Below are 18,959 nucleotides of genomic sequence, written 5' to 3'. Positions count from 1 at the left end.
GTTTTGTAAAGTGCAATATTTATTTGAATATTACCATTTATTCTAACAGTAGCTTGACTATTGCTGATCAACAAACTGAGTTCAGGGTAATAAACCAGGTGGGGTCATCTTTATTCAGTGCAATATGACTAGAGAGAATATTTCTATTTTTTACCTTTATCTTTATTCCTTTCAGTTCCAGCTCACCGTGAAGCTATTGAAGCATTTGAGATATTCTTTCAAAACACTCAGAGCTGTTACATCTTCTTATGTGCAAGTGTTTATCTCCGTCTTCGTCTCTCTTCCTCCTCTTTGTGTCTTTTTCTCTCTGGCGCTCCTGGTGTGAATTTCTCTTTGAAATGCTTTCTAATTAGCACGTACAACACACAGCCGGGGTTAAATTAAATTACTAAGATACAAGGAGGTGGAGGTCAACAGCTCTGCAAAGACAGTCAGCGCAGATAATTGGGAGATATACTCACCCCCTTTGCTAAATGTCCATGATCAAAATGACACCGGATGGCACAGTGACAGTTTGCCAGGGTGGCGGTGTGCTCAGGCAAAAACGCCTTATGAAATATGAATTTATTTTTAGAGAAAGAGGAAGACAAGTAATTAGGAGCGCTGAGAGAGAATAACTTTCACGTCTCCTCTCACTCTGTCTTTAGCCAAACGCTCCCGCACCTGGGAAACAACTAAAAACAACACATCACGTCCAGTTGTGCCTTAATGAAGCATAGGATGATGCAATTCCTTGACTTCATATGTACTAATACAATTTATCTCATACACTGGTATCGTGCTGATTGTCAAGAAGGAGCTTTCCAACATGATTTTTCTCACCAACACCTTTGAGTTTTAGATTTAGAAAGGTTTTCTATTCATTTTAGAAGTAGAGTATCTACAGTATGTTCCTTCTTGCTTTTCTCTTATTTCAGAAGGTGCCAGTTTTTTTTTTGCCAAGACCTTTTCAGGCAACTGTCAGCAATTATCTTCTCTCCCAGGACGGCTTACCTCTCTGTCATTACTCTAAGTAGTCCTTAAACAGGTCTTATTATATGGTTTTTAAGTCTCTATATAGTATTTCTTGACTCCAAATCATTTGGGCTATGATCCAAAAGCTCATTTGGTTTTGTATCATGAGATTTTGAGATTGCTACCGCTGAGACAACTACATGAAAAAACTTCCATACCATTATAAAACCTGCAAGGGGAAATAATGGATTCTAAAACCCAGCCAATCCCTGCCAACATTAGGCAAGAGGTGGGGATCCTTATATACTGTATATACATAATTTCTAATTATCATAAACATTAAATCTACTACCTAAATAACTATTCTATTAGGAAAAATCAGCTTCTGGTGATGCAGCTCCAATACAGTAGGTCATTGATGGTTAGGTTTTTGCCTTCTTCCAGTGGATAGCTGACCAATCAGAAACAATGACTTTGCATCATCGTATTGCCAGGCCATCTATAATTAAACCAACTGTTTGTTGGTCCTTCAGAAACGAGTACATTCCATAAACATTAAAGTCCAAGTCCACTATGGAACAGATGACTATATGCAAGGTACAACTCGCAGCACATTCGTTCTCTGGTGGAAACTGAAGAGCATTTTGGGAAATGCAGAGGTTGAAGTAAATTGTGTACATCAAAAAGACTAAATGTAGTTTTCCTTCAGAAAGCACCTCCTGGAAAAAAAACTATTTAATTAAAGCGTATCAGTGTAAAACAATCTCTAGGAGGATTTGCCCCTCGCAGATAAACTGTTTTAATTAATGATTATCAGTAACATCATCTTGAGATCAGAGTAGTAAAACACATCCGAGTCAAACTCGAGTCTGAAATGAAGTAAACAACACAGACAACAAAAGATGTCTGAAACATGAGTGCCAGAGAGAGGGAGGGGCTCTGTGAAAATGAGAGCGCAATATGTCAGCATGGTAACACCTCTAAAAGTCACCAAAATGCCAGGTCACCCTGCTCGACGGGGAGAATCAAACCACTCCGCTAGTGTGTGAGAGCACCTTGCATCACACATCGAGTTTACAGCATCACACAAACACAGGCTCCAAAACAGAGCGGCAGCTGACCACTGCTACTCTCATCGACCGCCTGTGATTGCATTGTTATACGACAACACTTTTTGCCTCTCCTCTTTGATGATTATTCCTTTAATAAAGCTTCTGAAAGTGGAAAGATGACGTGCATGTTGAGTCTCGTGTGGGATAAAACTGTGTGTGTATCTGGTTCTGGATTCACACCGTGTTGTATTTTGCTGGCACAACACAGGCAGGAAGATGAAGACAATTTGTGTTAAAAATTTATTGAGGCTTTATTAATATTTCACAGGGATGGGTGCGATGTACAAATCGATGAGGACACCCTGCTCCGGAAAAAGCCTCTCACCGTGCTCTGCGCCGCCTGCTGACATGACCTGCTGAGCTTCACCTTCCTGCAGAGTAAACAATATCTCCTCTTACCACGGTCTCCAAATGGAACTGTTTGGCTCTGACACCACTTGAACTGAGGCAAATTCCTACTACAGTAAACTCTCCCTCGCCATTTCTCTCTCCCATCACACCCCTGCGATCACCGAAGCTTGAAAAATCTCAAAAGCAGTAAATTCTTGGTAGCTGAAATATGAGATGTCTGCTGGGGTATAATCTTGGAGCTCACCCGCTGACTGTCAGAATCAGACAGATATTGTGTTTAGAAACATGCTGCTGGTACAAAAAATGTAATTCACATGAAACCTTAACAAGAAAAAACAAATACATATTATGGGAATGTGAGAACAATCCCTCCGTTCAAATTAGCTCCTCGAGCACAGAGGCTGGAGTGTGCAGCGTGGTGGCAGTTTGAAGGTTTACCAAGGTAGCGCTGTACGTCTTTGTTAGCGTCATCTCTGTATGAAGCAAGTAAATAAATAAATTCTCTGTCCTCCACTATAACGAATACAAACACAGTGTCTGCATCTGCTGCAAAAAACATGACACAAACTATGAATTCTCTCCATTCTGTAAATGTACCTTCACACAAATACGGCACAGCAGGGCAGTTCTAATGAAATCAATAGCTCTTATCTGATATTGTTCATCAACAAAGGTATGCAAAATCATGGAAATCAGTCTCCAAATAATTTTAATAAACAAACTAATCAATGACATCAGAAAGATGAAGGGACCCTACAAAGGGGCAGCTAAAAACATGCTAAGCTTGCACAGGTTTGCCTGTGTTGTTTGATCAATAATTATTAAGAAGTTGCTTAATTGATTTTGTGTCAATCAACTAAGCTTTTCATCAGCTAATCACCCCAGCATTGACATCCAAGAAAGTGTCTTCTGACTCTGAATGTCACATTGCTTTGCATTTGCAGTCATCACTTAAAGACAAAAACTAGTATCCATGTTTAACAATAATCAGCTATAATAGTTGATAGGTAAGCAGCTTCTCATTAATATGGGTATTCATCCTTTATGTATACCATTTATCTTGAAGAAGGTTGCAGGGGGCTGGAGCCAATCCCAGCTGACACTGGGTGAGAGGTGGGGCCCACCCTGGACAGGCTGCCAGTCTGTCACAGAGCTGACATGAAGACAAACAACCACCCACACCAACTCCTACCGGTAATTTAGAGTCATCAGTCAACCCAAGCTGCATGTCTTTGGACTGTGGGAGGAAGCTGGAGTACCTGGAGAGAACCCACACAGGGGTAGAGAGAACATGCAGACTCCACACAGAAAGGCGTCGGGTCAGCCCAGACCTGTTTGCCACCATGCCTCATTTGATGTTGAAAGTCAACGACAACAATCAGTTCTTGCAGCATTTACAAGGAGACTGATTTGCAATGCAAAGCTAATTTTACACATAGAAAACCTATGTTGTGGACACAGTCATCATACTGTATACATAACACTCCACTGTCTTCCTCACTGCACACACACAATCACATAGGACCTTACAAAAGCCCAAAACATGAAATGTCAAAGATGATTAAGTTTGCGTGCAGCTCTGAAGCGCTGGGAGGAGTGGGAGAGAGTTCAGTGAGTCACCAGGAGGAGAAGATGATCTCACAGTTCTCAGTGAAATCAGCTTTGCTCATTACATGTTTTGACCATGTTTGGAACCAGGAACCACAATACGATAAGAAGCCACGCTTAGTTAATAGGAGTTATTGGACCCGCGGCGATTCCAGCGCCTTCTTTGTCTCCCTCACAAGCACAAAATACTGGCTTTCTTTATTTTTTATTTATTTTAATGTTCTGCTACTTCACACTATGACTTCACTATATTTATGTGGTTACTTCAGTGGCAACTTTTCAGAATCAGATTATTAAACAAAATACAGTATAATCATAAGACTACTGATCCCTCATGAGAAACTCACAACATACCCAGCAGTAATTTAAATTATAAACATATAAAGTAGGGGCAGCGCGGTGGTACAGTCGTTAGCGCCGTTGCCTCACAGCGAGAAGGTTCTGGGTTCGGGCCCCACCTGGGACCTTTCTGTGTGGAGACATGCAGCTTAGGTTGATTGGTGTCTCTAAATTGCCCATAGGAGTGCATGTGCATGTGTGTGGTTGTTCGTCTATGTGTTAGCCCTGCGATGGATTGGCGACCTGTCCAGGGTGTACCCCGCCTTCGCCCGATTGCTGGCCGGGATTGGCCCCCATGACCCCGTTCAGGGACTAAGCGGTAGAAAATGAGTGAATGAAAGAAAATGAACATATAAAGTAGTTCAACTGAGCTCCACCTTAACCAGCTGCAACAGTGATGGATCCAATAATGCATCAGTATTTATAATCTACTAATATCATATACTGTATATGTGGAATAAAATGGAAAACGTGGCATTTTGCATAAAAAAGCATTTACTTTTGGTACTTCAAGTATATTTTGATGCCAATACTTTGTACTTTTTACTTAAATAGCATTTTGATTGCAGTACTTTTTCTTGTAACAGAATATTTTTGCAATGTGGTATTTCTGCAGTTACTTAACTAAAGAATTAGATTACTTCTTCTACCACTGCCTGAGAGACTGGACTTCTGAATTAGCTCCATGTCTCATTTCTCACTCTTTGGTGGAGGCCAGTCCCTCCACACAGCTCCATCCCCGGTCCAAACTGGAGGAATGGAGCGTTACTGAGAACTGTAATGTAACAGCGCTCAGCCCAACACCTCAGTGCTCTATCACTGGAGAGATCAGCTGATAAGTAAAAGACCACATTGGAGTTGTTGAAAACTGTATTTGGACACACACACACACACACACACACACACACACACTGTGTTTCCTCCTGCCTTCAGTTTTCACTGTGCTAAAACGATACCAAATTAAACTGACGCCCATTAGGATGACAAACAAGCATACGCACCAAAATGCTGTTTGTTCTAACTAGAATTGCTTCCAATAACACATTCTGATGTTCTATGATGCTGCTTGGCTCCAACAGAGATTTAATGAGACGCGATGTCGCAAAAGCCAGTCTTGCTTCTCCAACCATTCTCCAACCAATCTGTAGAATTTTTTGGAATGGTATGAACATGATCAACGGCCTGTTAAGATGTGATCTATTAACAGAAAATATAAGCTACTGAGTAAGTAGTGAACATTCCACATCATCATGGATTTATGAGTGTGTGTGTATATTTCATTTATCCACGCTGACAAAGGGTACAACAGGTTGCTTAGCCACGGCTCTATTCTCCTCACTAACTTGGCCTTTGAGAATGAGAGAATTCTAATGAGTTTCTCCCCTTTCTCACTTGAAGTTTGTTCACACCCTCACACACACGTATACACACAGTTTTAATGAGTGTGCCTTGTGCTTTCCTCATTAGCCACACAGAGTCTTATCGCAGGCATCAAACGCAATGCATCGCCACTCCTGACAGGAAGAGAGAAACTAGGGGAGAGATCTTCCCTCCTCCCCCTCTTCCCCCATTTCCTGTTTTTTCCTCTTTCTTCTCTCTTGCTCTGAGGTTAATACATTTCAATATATAGCCACATCCAAGCTCTGACTGATGGAAGAGAGAAAGAGAGACCCCCGAACGCACTTACACGGCTCAATCTCTGAGATGTTGACTAACTTAGACTGCAGCCAAGATCCTTCTCTTTCCGTGGGCTGAGGGAGCCTATTGTTGCTATGGCAGTGATGCATACCTTGCCATGTAGAAATGGAAAGGCAGTAGGAGTGATTTGACAGAGAATGAGAACGTGTGGCCACCTGCTCAACCTGGGCTAAACTCGATATAGCATCTTGGCGCAATGCGGAGTGTAAAAGCCAAAAAGCAGGAGGAAGAGCTAGAACAGAGCTGTGCTGTGAGTAGGACGAGTTTCTCAGAGTTTCACGTGTCAGACATGAATGCCACAATAGCTTGAGTCACATGCTTGTTTTATGACAAACATCAGCATGACAGCAGTTTGTGATGCACAAAGTCTGTCATTGTAGTCAGAGGACGGGCTTTGCGGAGGAAATGAATGAAAGCAAGGCAATCTTTTTGTTTTGTTTTTCAGAGGATGGGTTTGTCAAAAAATTTCAAATAGACTTAAAAAGACTAAAGAGAGGGCGGAATAATATGCAGGAGTGACTGAAGGGTCTGAAGAAAAGGGGGTTCGTTTTTCTGCGTGAGACGCCTAGAGCCACTGCCGAGTCATTAAAGTAGATTTGTCACCTTAACAAAGGAGGAGGAATCGGCCCTTTTAAAAGTGGGAAGATAAAAAAATGACAGACATGGAAACACAAAGAGGCAGGGTGGGGAAAAAGGGATTTCCAGACAGAATGGAGGAGAGCAGGAGACAGAACGAGATTGACAGGAGTAAAAATCTGAAACTGTGTCTGGATGGAGAAGAGGTTATTTCTCAAGGAAAGTCTCTCTATGAAAAAAACATAAGATAAAACATTGCCCCAGATCTTCTTACAGCTGGATAGTATGGGTATAGTATCTTCAGAGATTTACTGAAGCTAATTTGTGAATGAAAGTAATTATATTTACGTGATGTGGCGACTCGCGCTGTGTTTTACCTTGCACTCTGCCTTTAGACCACAGAGAATGTTCCTGGGCTCCTCTGTTTGGTGGTAGGAGTAGGTGGTAAGACAAAGGAAAGTAGGTTCTGAAAGCAGAAGAGTGACATTGTTAATTCATTTGATAAATACGAAAATCTGCTTTACTCCAAACACGGTTATAGTGTGACCAATCTGAGGAAGTCATACACTCATGGGCCACTATATTAGGTACACCGGTCCAGTTGTATGCACTTTGATGGAACACTTCTGCCTTAACATCTGTGATTATGAAGTTCAAAATGTTTCTGTTTTTGGTGAAATTGTCAAATTTATAAATTCAATTGTATGTTTATTATTGAGTTTATTACATAGTTAAAGTTGTACTGGACTACATTATATTCAGAGGTGTTCCTAATATTCTGACCCTCTTATGTATGTAGCTGGGGAGGACAAAAATATGGAGACACCCCTGAATATATTGTAGTCCAGTACAACACCACCTGTAACTATGACCAGGTGCAACCAGATACTGAGCCACGGTGTCTGACCACCAATCAGTGGTGTCAGACTATGTGAAATACACCTTTGTTTTATCTACATATTTAAAACAGACCTATCAGAAAATTCATCCCTTGTACACAAACCAACATAACATCTGCCTAAAATGACAAATCATGTTTGGCCACCAGGGGGCGATCAACTTGTGGTGGCCTGTGGAAGCTGCCACGTTGTTCATCAAGTGTGTTTATATCACATCACGTCATCTTCATTCTCTTAAAATAGTCCCAGAAATGCATGCGGCCTTGTTACAGCTAAGAATCTTTAGTTGCAAGGTTTTTTTGTGGGGGGTTATTCACAAATCCATTTTGACTATGTGAGAACAATCATGCCTGTATCAGATTGACAAAGGTGTCACTGTATGTGCAGCATTTGCTACTTTTCCCATAAATCTCAGGAACTCCTGCATTAACAAAGAAAGTCCAGCCCTCTCCCCTTTTTCCCCAGTCTGGTTTACAACAAGAAAGAGCAGCTGGAATCTTCTGCGGGCTGTAGTCTATCTTTTTCAACAAATACAACCTGTTGACATCAGCAGAGGGAGTCTATTCTGATTAATAATATGCAGTACAATAACTGCTGAACATTTACTGGGTAATGCAATCATACACATAGCGCATTGACAGTAGCTCAGCTGGCTTTCAGATCTCAGACATTACTGCATTTCCTCTCTCCGCACACCGCCCGTCCTATTCCGCCTCACCAGACAAGCCTTTAGCTGGGCTGGATACTCTTTTCTCTACCTGTTAAGATGTTAAACAGTCCCTGGTTTGCTGCTCTGCCGGCGTTTTGATCCTTTGACGACCTGGGTTGTGCTAAAAAAATGTAAAGAGGCACACTTGAAAAGAGAGGATAAGTAGTATGTCTCAAATAATACACCCCGGCAGATGGATTTGATAGAGCTCCACAGTGATGGATGCTTTTTTCTTCTTCTGTGCAACCCTTTGCTCTCTTTAGAGTTGCATTTGTGAAATGAATCTTGTAGCAGAGAGGGAGAGGGGTGAACGCATTTTAGAATCCGAGGGCTTATCGCGCCGGTGCCTGATTATGGCAGAGGCTGTTGTTTCCCCTGGCTATATTAGGATTGCAGGGTTTGACTTACAGCTGAAATCATGGTGTATTTCTGCCCTTTAGGCAGATTTAGATGAAAACCTAAAGCTAACACCTTATATCACACAGCTAGTCTCAAGCATTCCACGCCTGCTGCGTCTCAACTGAGGATTTGTGAAAGAAAATACCTTGAGCCCCTCGTGTCTCTTCCCCACACACACAGAAACAGGCTGATAATGATGACATAGCGTGTCAAAATCTGGCACCTTTAACCTGGGATATCAGCATTATTGCTTTTCAGTGTTACCTCAGCTGCAGATACAGTGGGTGGTTAAGTTGCCATCATGGGCTGAAAAGCAGCCAGAAGAAAGGGGATAAAGCAGCAACAGTATCTTTTCCATCTCTTACGTGATGTGTGTGTGTGTGTGTGTGTGTGCTAAGCCAACTTGCCCTGGCAGGAAGACGTTTCATGTTGTAAAGCCTCACCAGGCAGCTGCAGGCAGGCCAGCTTTCCAGTGACAGGCCCCCCTACCCTGCTAATAGACTCATTCATTTCCACTAATAAAACCCAGATCATCATATAAATGACACTAACTGGGGAGATGGTGCAATTTAATACATAAAGAAAAGATTCCCACCAAAAAAGTCATTAAACTAATTTGATGCGACAGGGCAAAGTCAAAATAATTCAAGCACTCTAGTTAATGTTCTTTTTTTATGTCCTGTCTTCTGCTAGGGATCAAATTGGCAATTCCAAGTGTCTGTGTGATTGATTCCAGAATACCGACTCCTTTCTGATCCCAACCACCTCTCATCATCACAACAAATATTTTCATAGGCATGTTCGACCTTTTAGGGCTGAGATGAGCTTAGAGCAGGAGGTTATACAGTGATATTTAAGGATTCATCTCAGGTTTGATGAGGCTGTGTCTAGTTGCCTCCTTGTATCTTGAAGCTGCAGTGTAGGAAACACCTACAAACAGACTGAGTCCGTTCCTCAGGACTAATAATCAAAATGAAGCCCGCTGGGTTTTGTCTCAATTTCCTCATCTTTTTCTTCTATTGCCACTTGAATTATGAATGAAGATGTTTGATTACAACAGGAAGAAAGGAGTGGAGATTAGAGGAACCCGCTATATTGTGAGTGTTGTGTGTCTGTATAATCAGTACCTTGATGGTGCAGGTTAACATGTTGCTGATTACACTGGATGAGAGAAGACACGGATGGAATAAAAGAGTAACACTTGTTAGCATTTCTTAATGAATACAGATTAACAACTATAAAGCAGTACAGGTATTTGGGGAGAATTGGATGCGACGTCATAATGTATCACATCCACAATCCTGTGCAAACCGATAATTACTATTCACTGATGCCAAATTATTCTCCTGGTATGACTTGGCCAACCTGAATAGCGTCGCATTCGAGGAAATCGAGAAGCCTAATGACACATCAAAGGATGTGTACGCTGTGTTCCTGTGACCCAGATTCATGAGATGCAGCCTCAATTATTATGCTGTCAAAGGTGCGCGTGTGTACATGTGATTTTTTTGTGTGCTTTGTGAGTGGGTGCGTAGATATGAGCCCTCTTTTGTGTGTCCCTCCAAAGTCACCGCTTTAATTACCGCATGACGAGATGTAAAATGCATGGCCCCCAGGTTGACTGCTTCTTCTCCTACATTATTAAATCATCTCAAACAATAAACAAAAAGCACTCCATCCCCTGGCGGGTTATTTATTTTTGTGACTGACAAACTCTTGCAGGGACTCTGTTATTCAGATACTTGATATACAGGTGGAAAAAGTCAGACCTGTGAAGGTCACACCAGCATTTCTGACAGCTACATTTTGCACCAAACCACAGTTTATTAGAAGATAAAGATGAATCTCTCATGGACAAAATTAACATACTAAAAAAATTGAGATATCAGATTCCAAGATGGAGCCTATTGACTTCAATGAAAATCGCTCACACAGCGCATACAATGAAAACGTTTGGCCATAGGCTTTAAAGTGAAACTGCATCATGTCAAAAGATAAAATAAAGTACATTTTAAGGTGTAGGCAACAAAATATCAAATGACTTCCAAAAATAAAACTCCTGTGTCTTAGTGATGAAACCTTCAAAATCTAATTTGGACACAAGGTTACCACTGGTCATGTTGCAGTATGAAGATGTCTGCAAGACTGGGGAACACTGGGAAATTTGATTTGATGAATTCTCCAGAGTCAGTAAACGAAGAGCAGACAAGAGCAAACCTGAATGTATTTTTCAAATTGCACTGAGCCTATTTTTAAACAGCTGGGGCTGAAACAAGACTCTTTAAAATACATTACCAAACCAGATGTAATTGGGCTGTGAAAGCACCTTAAATAAAATGTAATGTTATATTGGCATCAAGGATTTCACTACATGCTGCCTTCTGTAGTTGGCAGCCCTGACAGAGGGACATAAAGGGTGAATCACACCTGTCGAGGACGAGAGAGAGCTAAAGGAGGACAAATGAAAGCGTCTTGCTTCTCCACTCCCCCTCGGCATGGAGAGGTGTCTTCAGAGGGCTGACATGGTGGAAATGTGTGCTTACTAGGGCGAATGAGGAAAAAATAAGCAAGAGGAGGACGAGGATGACGAGAGGTCAGAATAATCAAGGAGAATGCAAAAAGGCTCCAAGAAGGTGGAGGTGAGGAGGGCAATTTTACAGAGAGCCAGGTTATGATATGATGTACTTTTATCCCTGTTGTTTTCATTTGCCATCTCTCACAAGGATTTATTATTATATCCTCTGCAAAGCTGCTCTGGCACATATGGAGGCTGCCACTCAATGCTGCAGCCAATAACGCTGGTAGTGCTCCGCGTGCAGCTATGAATTCATTCCCTTCCGCAAGTAGCTATTCATAATAAAACAAGCAAGGATATGAGAGTTAGAGCACATATTAAAGCCTGACCATGTCTTGCACAGCCGCCCGCCCACCTACCCATCGAAAAAAATTAAAGGAGAAAGATTTTTTTTTTTTTTTTTTAATTTGCATGTACTGTAGCTTTGGTTTTATTAAACGGGGAGCAAAGCCAAGCTCCAGCTAAATTTGGACGGGCAGGGAACATCCCTGTGTGCAAGGAAGCAAAAAAGACGCGGCGAGAGGAGGAGGAGAAGAAAGAGAGCTGTGGACGGTCCAGATGGAGACTCACTAGCCTTCTCACTTCATGTTGAGTGTGATGCGTGTGCGTGAGGGTGTGTGTCGTCTGCAATCCATCACCCAATCTGTCAGCGGAGCCAGGGCTCAGCTTTATCGCACACTAAAAACTGGCTCAGAGCTCCTCTAATTGGCTTGAATGTTGCTGCCATCCTCCCATATAGTTCTGTCAGAGAGCGGCTAGTCAAGCATGATCCATTGGTCTGGCATCTGAGCTCAAACCTATGTGAACCCCCTCACATTATGTTGGGGCGATTGGTTCCCCTGGGGGAAAACCTAAAGGTACCTATAGGGAGAATCAAACCTGAGATATCCGCAAGTCCTCACGACTTTACTCCCTGTGTGCTATCTAGGTTTAGCAGGCCTCTTCCTTCCTCCCATTGCTTCTTCTGTTGCTTCATTGCCTCCTCCTCCCCTCTTTTGCCACACTCCCATCTTCAATCGCTCATTCTCCTTCCCCCACATCTTTCTTCCCCTTCTTGATGTGTGCAATCCCTTAATCCTCTTCATCTCACACGCCTCGGGGTCCTGCCTTTCTTCCTTTACTTCTGTTGCTTCTTTCTCACACCTCCATAATCTACATTTTCCTCCCTTCCTTTCCTCTCTCCGTCAGCTTTCTGCATCTGTCCTTCATCACAACCTGGCACCCTGGCATCTCTTCTTCCTGCCAATCACCGTTATCCACCATAGTCTGTCATCATTCAGTCATTATTGCCCCAGTTCCCTTTTCTCGCTCCTTCTCTCTCTTGTGCGTCTGTGACCTTTCTTCCCCCATCAGTCGTCCTCATCATGGCTGTCCTCCCCTCCTTTTATCTGTCTGTCAAACTTAATCTGTCCTCTCCTCACCCCTTCATCATCACCATTCTCTGCTCTTCTTCTCATCCCTCTGTACTTGCTCGAATGTGGTCTGAGAGCGACATGACATGGCTTAATGTTTACCTTCTTTCAATAATGTTTTTATTGGGTGTCATAAATGCCGGAGTTCCAGGATCTGTGGGCCAATATTTTCTTAATTATTCTGGCTCAGATAGTGCCATTTAATGAAATTTGAAACATAATAAAGAAATCACATTACGGGGGAGAGCAGATAATGTTAATATCCACTGACAATTTAACTGATTATATACTGTAGAGCCGCTCTTCTTCTGTTTGTGGAGATGTCACTGAGTTTAGGAACAGTCTATTAAATGCCACTTAATTATATGATAAGACCAGTAAAGCACACACAGGGTTATGAAGACAGCTATGATACACACATGTGCATTAACGTGCACACAGTCACTCACAAACATGCATAAATCATCATGCACACGCACACAGGGAGCTTAGTCAAGTCCCTCTGGAGTCACTATCTAAAGAGTAGTCCTCTGTGTCATATTGAAAGGAGTTACAATTAATAAAGTGATTACAGCAGCATCACTCAGAGCGGCCACGACCAGCATCCAGTGAAACCATAATAACTCTACATATGGATAACATGAAACCAGTTTAAATCATTAATGAAAAACACCAACTAAGCTGCTGCTGTGATACAGTACAGCAAGACTTTACTACCAGAGCTACAATGCAGAGGCCTGTTTTGGTTTGTTTCCTAGAAACTTCACTAATTTATCATCATTTGTTCCCATGTTTTTATCCATGCAGAGTCTCGAGAATTTAAAATCATTTCCGAAACAATGTTTTCTCAGAACCCTGTTGAAAGTAGGTGATGCAAGTCAAGGTGCATTGTCTATACAATGACTTTTGTCTATTTGCCATCCAGAAAGGTGAGAGTGCTGGTAAATTTTTAATATTGGAAGATGGAGCAATGTATTATTTAGGGATAGGTTCCAATAGCTGGTTGCATTTTGGATCAGATTCTGAGAACAGGTATAATACCTGGATTCGTTAGGCTCCACAGCCGAGCAATTCACAAATTTAATATCCCATTCCCCGCTACAGAAAAAAAGAAGTGTACTATAGAAGCACAGGATAACTCAGCAATGCTGTTGTAATCAAACAGGGCAGACCTGTTTAAGTGTTCCAACATCAACAAAACAACTGCAAGAACATACAACAAAGTCCTTTAAATATTGTCAAGCATAGTTAAGAACCTGGGTTTTTGTTAACTTGAAAAGAGCAGGTTCCTCAGCTTACCGACACATTTAGGACCTATTCTGTGACCTGTCAGGTAGCACTACTGTGTGCAGTGTATTTAATTGATATTCACTGAGTGATAAAGTAAAAATAATACTGCTGACTTTGTTATTTTTACTTCTGCAGCCCCCCGTGAGGACAAGGTTAAATGTCACCGAGCAGTGAAAAAAAATACAAGGTGAAAGCACCGAAACCGTTCAGCACAGCATGGTTTTGTCAGTTAAAGCTGCATTAACTAGGATTTAGCACAAATTCAGATAAATCAAGCAAAAAAAAAAAAATCTAGAAGTGTTTTCTCCCTGCTGTACCAAACCCCCCACCCCACTCTATCCTCAGGCCTTGGGTTCATTTCTTGCCCTCTGTGGTCACTGTTAAAATCTGCACCACGCTTCTTCCACCCTCCACTGATCACAGGTTGTATGACGCATTTTTCAAACCAGTCTGGTTCATTTCAAACATGGACAGTGGAGGCTCCCTGTGCAGGTCCACCCCAGGATGGTCCTCTCTGTCTCTAATGGATGAGACTAAAAGTTAGTGAGAGAGGTTGTAACTCCCATCGTTTCTATCACTCAGTGTCACCCTTGTCTGGTAACTGGGCCTTTAATCACAATTACACACACATATACCAACCAAATCACTTCCTGAAGTTGCTGTGTCATTACATTATTAAAGTGTAATATAAACATTATGCTAAGTCAGACCTCCCTTGGTAATAGTTACCGTCTTGTGGAAATGGTCTCTGGTGGCATTTCCAGCTCTGGGGGCTGCTCTCAGAAAATTAGGGCATCTCAGCCCATATGTTCTGATGATATCGGCCAACCCCTCCATGCCGCTGTGCAGAAATGCTTGCAGGTAATGTTCCCACCAACACGTGCATGCTAAGGCCTATCTGCAAAAACAGCCTTTTCTCAGATCAAGGCAAACTGTGTGTTAAAAAGTGGCAGACTTGGAGCAGACAATAGTGTAATCAACAGTGAACCAGTGGGGCACTGAATCCTTTCCTGTGGCTACAGAGAGAGAGAGAGAGAGGTGGCGAGGAGGCGGGGGAATGAAGGATGTTACCGGTGTGTTTGTCTGACACTTCTTCCTCTCTCTGTCTTCATCCCTACTGGCATCACTCATCAACAATATTAATCAAAGTCTGATGTCTGCTCAATTAGACCAAGACTCTGCTCCACAACAACCAAACAACATGGAGCCTCAGGTGCACAAATATGCACATGTACATAAAACCGCATGCATCAAACAAGTGTGTGGACTGAGTATGCAAGACTGAAGTATTTTACCCTCTTAAGATTAATCATTAAAAATATTTTGTGGTATTGTAGGTGCACAAAGCATGTTCTCTTGTTAGCAGCCTCAAATAACAGCAGAAGGTAACCCTTCAAAATCAAGAAATTCAGGTAAGCAATAGTCGATGTACTGCACACAGCGCCGTCATGATTTCCCACCTTCACAGTCTGTGCTGATTCATACCAAAACACCTTTGAGATGAAATGTTGAGTCACTGCTCTTCAGGTGGAATTTCAAGGCTTCATTCATCACTTGAATGCACATACATAACACCTGTGACCTCAGCATTAGGTGGTTTTCACTGCCATTGCCTCATTCACTTCACTACAGAGACAGAAACGATAGGTGTACTTGGGCTTAAGATGTGGCCCTGAAGGGACTTTAGTTAGGAATTATAATTAAGCATGTGTCACTCAGCAGAAAAACTTAAACAACAAGGTGGAAAATTCATCAAATTGTGAGGAAACCCACTGATTTACACATAGCCCATTAGTTTTGGATTCAGTTCCAACTTATTTATACTGTCTGCTCCTGTTTAATTAGATTTGTGTAATGTGTGAAACGCTCTGCTATGCAGTGTATCTGGACAGACAAATATACTGATGAACATGCTACATTTCAGTCTCCATCTTTGAATTCTAATCTTACTTGTGTACTTATTTTGGACTTTCCTTGCCTCAGGTTGTCTATCTAAAATGATTCAGTAAATTATCTGGAAAGGGATTTAATGAGCAGATTCTCTAATGTGAGGGTTATCAAAGTCAGCATTTGTTAACATCTTGGCAAACTGTCACCATTAAAGTAAGCTGAATCAACTGTTAGTGCTTCCTGTTCCCAGTGTACACAGTACTGACACTGGAGAACTGGAGTTTTAAGGATTTGTCCCTCCGTGCCCCACTCTTCAACTCTTCCCAGTTTGAAAACCTCGGCTCTAACAGAAACAGATTTAATAAACTGCTATTGACCTAGGAATACACCACTGCAATACGCCAGGTCCCATTAGTGCAGATAGTGACTTTATGAAGATCAGGTATCAGCCATGACATGAATGACTCACATTAATGACACTCTGCCAGTGTAGTTATTAAACTGTAATGTTTCTACTGTGACTTCGATTCATTCAGTCACAGTGCCCTGCAGCAATCCATGGACCTGTGTTAGCACGAGTACTGCATCAGCCTTCTTCATTATTAGACACCCTGAGCTTAAGCATCAGAATCAGTATAGTCTCAAAAAGTCAAGTTCAGTTTTTGCATCCCTGTGTGACCCCGACCTTTGGCAGCTGTCTGACACTTGACTGGCAGCAAGTGGGAAAAGATGCAGGAAAGCCAACTGTATCCCAGCCTACCTTTCACCTGCTATGAGCCACAACTCATCATACCTTCTTGTGAGGGCATTTTGCATTTTCATCTAACAGGGCACTAACTTGATATCATGCAGTGGATAAAGAACAGACAGAAAACTTGCTTCCTATTCTGTCCCCTGAGAATGATCCTGGTGGCATGACTCAGTATATTGGTAGGTCCTGCTGTAAAGCCAGGGGTCCAGTCTAACAGAGGTGGGGTGTTCTCTATACTGAAGTTATTTATTCTTCCTTCATTCCTCCTCCCCCTCTGTACATCCCTCTGTTCTGCCATGTTATTAAAAACAAACAACTCTGTACTCATTGGACTAACTGTGTCCGTGCTGCTCACCCACAGCTGTCAGCCTGCATGTCACACACACACACACACACACACACACAGCAGCAGCAGCAGAGTGGGACACTAAATCTAATGTGGGAATTTCAGGACAATATGAGGCCACTTAACACAGCGACGCACTGGAAAGAAAGATGGGACAAAGAGTAAAACTGTTTCTGTTATGAACTTCAGCTTTGGCATCATAACTTTCTGCATGTGCACCTGACCTGTACAAACTAATCAAGGCTGTGTGTTTGTGTTTGGTTCTGAAAAACCAACAAGACCTGTCCCCAGTTGAAGGTGGGCTTTGTGTAAACTGTTATTAAGCTGTTTAAAGGTGGAGAAAGGAAGACGAGGTGAATACCAATTCCCTTATTTTATCGTTCCTCATTTTACCTGAAAATCATTCCAGTCCGCCATGAGAAAGGATGTCCCAAGCTCTTATTGCTGCTCTGAGGAGCGAGGAGGGTGCCTGGAGGAACTATAGCTGAGGATACATGACTGCATCCTTCACAGAAGTCAGTTATGGATTGACAGCTATTTATCAGAAATCAGTTTGTGATTGCATGTAGTATCAGAGGAAAGGACACATCATGTCAGTTACAACTTGTTTCCTCATTTTTTTTTCCTCGCAGTTTCTCTTTGTGCCTTACGTGGGCGGGACTAAGAAGCAAGGGAGAGATGCAACTGAGGAAAATGTGGATGTAGTTAGTGGAACTAGGAGAGGGCTTTCTAGCCCCACTTTACTCGCTCCCCTGGTGCATGGGAAAGACCGGTTGTCTGAAGAGGTCAAAACTCCAGCAGCACAAGAACGACTTGTTCCAGCTGCTGGATGACCACGAAGAAGCCACAAGAGAAATCTTAGAATGTTTCTTGTACTGTAAAAAGAAGCTTTTCCAGACTTTTTACATCTTTAGAAAAGAATGGGATAAACCACAGGAGACCTCATAAAAACATATGTCCAGTGTGCAGGAACTGCAGTATTCACAGACATAAGATCATGAAATAAAACAACAAAAGAAGTCAAATGTCATTTTGGAAACTATCACATTCACCGTAGATTCTCTTACAGCAATAGAAGTTGACCTCAGCACCGCAGGCAGATTTAGGCGAGTCACACATCAACTCTCATCATCATACATAGATTTTCTTAAGCTCCCTATTTATGTTTTGATGCTGCTAGTCACCCACTAAACAGGACCACAGACAGGCAACAACATGCAGATTTTGGTTGTTCATATATTAAAGTGTGATCACTTGATGCAATTTTTGGTCTCCCCCATTAAAGTGTGGACTGATTGGCTAATGGAGGAAGTGTCTGCAATTCCCTGGCCCCCGTCTTGGGCCCTTACTGCCTATTCTTTATGCATTAGACCAGAGCACTTAGGACAGCTCATGCTAATTCTCTCCCTGAAGAAAGCAATTAGACCACTGCACTCATCTAATGCTCAGAGGAGTGAGTGGGAGGGAGAGCGTCAGTGGGTGGGTGGGGGGTAAGAGATCGAGGTAATGGCAGGGAAGGACTGAGCGAGGGGCGTTGAAGAGAGAACGCAGCGAGGGACGCTCCTTTGGCCGTCTCCACAAGCCGTTCATTCCTCATCCAATTATGAATTGTAATAATAATTTCATCAAGGTTTGCTGCTTAAAAACTGTTGGGCCTGTATAATGAGGGGAATTATTTGACCGGTATCACTGGGAACTGAGCTTAAAAAAGAAGAGCAGAGGGTGAAAATGTGTCTGAGCATTGCTGAGCTACAGTACAGAAGCACTACCAATGTAATTAGTCTGGAGTTTATCATCATTTCAAGCCAAAGGCAAATCACGTTCAACGGGAATTTGACAACACACCGGAACATGAAACAATGCATAGGCAGCATTCAGACAAGGTTGTCTGTGTGATGCTAAAATGTTATGATTCTGAGGGATGATTATTAAAAATGACTGTACATACTGTAAATATTCATCTAGCAAGGTAATTCTTTTACGAGAGAGTACATCATAACAGTGAACAGCCCTTCTTACTGTGCAAATAAGAGGTCAATTGGAATTATGA

The sequence above is a fragment of the Monopterus albus genome, unplaced genomic scaffold (genome assembly GCF_001952655.1).
Source record: "Monopterus albus unplaced genomic scaffold, M_albus_1.0 scaffold132.1, whole genome shotgun sequence".
Classification (NCBI taxonomy): Eukaryota; Metazoa; Chordata; class Actinopteri; order Synbranchiformes; family Synbranchidae; genus Monopterus; species Monopterus albus.
This window is presented reverse-complemented; position numbering follows the sequence as displayed.